The sequence below is a fragment of the Anabas testudineus genome, unplaced genomic scaffold (assembly GCF_900324465.2).
Source record: "Anabas testudineus unplaced genomic scaffold, fAnaTes1.2 Contig156arrow_ctg1, whole genome shotgun sequence".
Classification (NCBI taxonomy): Eukaryota; Metazoa; Chordata; class Actinopteri; order Anabantiformes; family Anabantidae; genus Anabas; species Anabas testudineus.
Window position 1 is genome coordinate 8,231 of NW_022872796.1, and position 2,258 is coordinate 10,488.

The 2,258-nt window shown below is 43.0% G+C and overlaps 1 long non-coding RNA gene across 1 annotated transcript; it reads left to right on the plus strand.

Moving 5' to 3' along the window:
* The first annotated feature begins 449 nt into the window (after positions 1 to 449).
* On the plus strand, positions 450 to 1,670 carry LOC113151870. The gene is made up of 3 exons (XR_003297859.2): positions 450 to 470; positions 631 to 750; positions 1,633 to 1,670. It is a non-coding gene; the product is annotated as an uncharacterized LOC113151870 (long non-coding RNA).
* The last annotated feature ends 588 nt before the right edge of the window (positions 1,671 to 2,258 follow it).

The window sequence follows — 2,258 nt, forward strand, 5'->3', positions numbered from 1 at the left end:
TTTATCTCTAAATGTTGTTTAGTGGTGGAAAAGTTAGTGAAGTATCAGCGTCAGTCCAAATGACTGAGTGAGTGTAAATGTTGGTCCATCATCCTGTGTGTGCTGGGCTGCAGCTTCATGCCTCCATCTAGTGGACTGATAGTAGAAGTAGAGCAGCTGATGGCAGCTTCCTCTGCCTCCCACTGCTGTCTGACTGCATTCAAGTGACAATGATATGAAAGAGGAAAGAAGAGCCAATCAGTGGAGGAGCAGCTGATCTTTGTCCAGGAGAAATGATGGTAAGGAGGATTTCAGTTTTCACTGCACGTCAATGATTTGTGTTTCCTCTCCACATGAAGGTAGAAAGTGTGTGTGAGCTGATGTGGATGTGGATTCAGCAGCATGGATCAGTGTGAGGACAGAGAGGACGGAGTCCCTCCCTCTAAAAAACCTCGATATGAGGACCATGAGAGCCAGACCAAACCTCAGAGGTGAGATGACTGAGACCATCGGACTGATTCTGTCTCCAAGTCTCATCTAGAATTGAATATTTCATCAGAACATTTTTACTATTCTTCTGATTCTATTTGTCATTTATGAAGGAAACTTTGACTGAATATGTGAGCGTCACCAAATTAGTTTTTCTATCAGGTCCCATCAAAGACCAGAATCTCTTGGACCAGGACCTGAACCCAGCTGTGTGTCCTTCAAGAGTGACCGGTCAAAGGGACATCTTATTGATTTTAAAAATCAACCTCCATCAGATATAGAGTAAGTTGTTGTGAGTTTAAAATCAGTCTGAACAATATGATGTAAACTTTCTCTGATGATAAATTGTTGTGTTCTTTGGATTTCTGGATATTTCTGATGTGAGTAAGTTGATTTCTGTTTGAACTGTTGATTTGAAGGAGAAGCTTTCTTCACTATTCTTCCAGCAAACACTCTGATCATGGACCAAATCTCCATCCAGCCAGTAGCTAAACCACTGATCCTGTAGAGGGTCTCAGGGGGCTGCTCCTCTTCTAATGAAGTGCTGACTTGCAGGCAGACGTCAAAGGAAGCAGCTGAACACCACAAATGTTGAACTCTGATCAAATCTTTGTGATTGAAGTTCTCCAAATGAAGATTTTGGTACAAATGTCTTAAAGAATCTTGACTTCTTCACTTCCTGTTGGAAGACTTTAGTTCTAATGTTGTTGAAGTCAGTGTAGAGGACTGTTTGTCCCCAGTGTCAGTACCAGAGCTGACATCTGAAGATTAATTTAGGATCCACCAACTAATGAAAGAATGAAGTTGTTCAAATGTGAATTAGTCAAAGTGAATTGTGTGAGCAGCAGCACTCTGCCTCATAATCACACAGTTCAACATATTCAGACTGGGAGCTGCCCAGTACAACCAGTGTGATCCAAGCTGACTCTGTCTCTAGATGTCTTGTTCCAACACTTGAGCATTGTTCAGTGAGGGAGGCAGAGATATCTGTTGTTCAGAGCTGTTGAGACTAAACCAAAGTGACTGGTGACAGTAAAGCTTCATCACTACAGGGAGTCTCTGATTCACTGTTCACATCAAATCTGTCTTCATGGACCTTCACCTCGTGTGTGTCTCTGTGTGGACAGACATACTGTGAGCTCATTCTTGATGATTCCTCCACAGAGTGGACCAGGAGAGCTCAGAGGTTCCCAGTGGTCAGTCTGCCCAGCAGCATCCAACACAGCTGGACTCCATATTTCTGGTCTGTACATGTCCAACTACTACTTTTCCATCTGTTGTGTTCCCAATAATCTCCATGCTGCACTTTTTAGACCAGTGGATTGTCAGTCTGTCCAACAGGGATCTGATGTTTGGCTCCATGATTTGAGTTGGATTGTGTCATTCATATAGTTTCTGTTCCAGCTGCTGGAGGAGAACATTGTCACTTTTGTGAAGAACGAGCTGAAGAAGATCCAGAAGGTTCTGAGTCCAGATTACCCACAATGCTTAGAGAATCAGACGGAGGATGAGGAGGTGTTGGATGGCGAGGATGAAGAGCAGAGGAGGAGCAGCAGAGAGGCATTTCTGAAGATCACCCTGAACTTCCTGAGGAGAATGAAGCAGGAGGAGCTCGCTGACTGTCTGCAGAGCAGTAAGAGGATTTCTCTAAACATTTAACATCATGGACAAATGAGACGTTTACTGAGAGCTGAAGATGTGGAGTGTTAATATGTTGAAATGTGAATCATTTAGGGTCATGAAACTGTCAAACTGTGTTTTCATTGGAAATAATATTGATCATGTTTTTG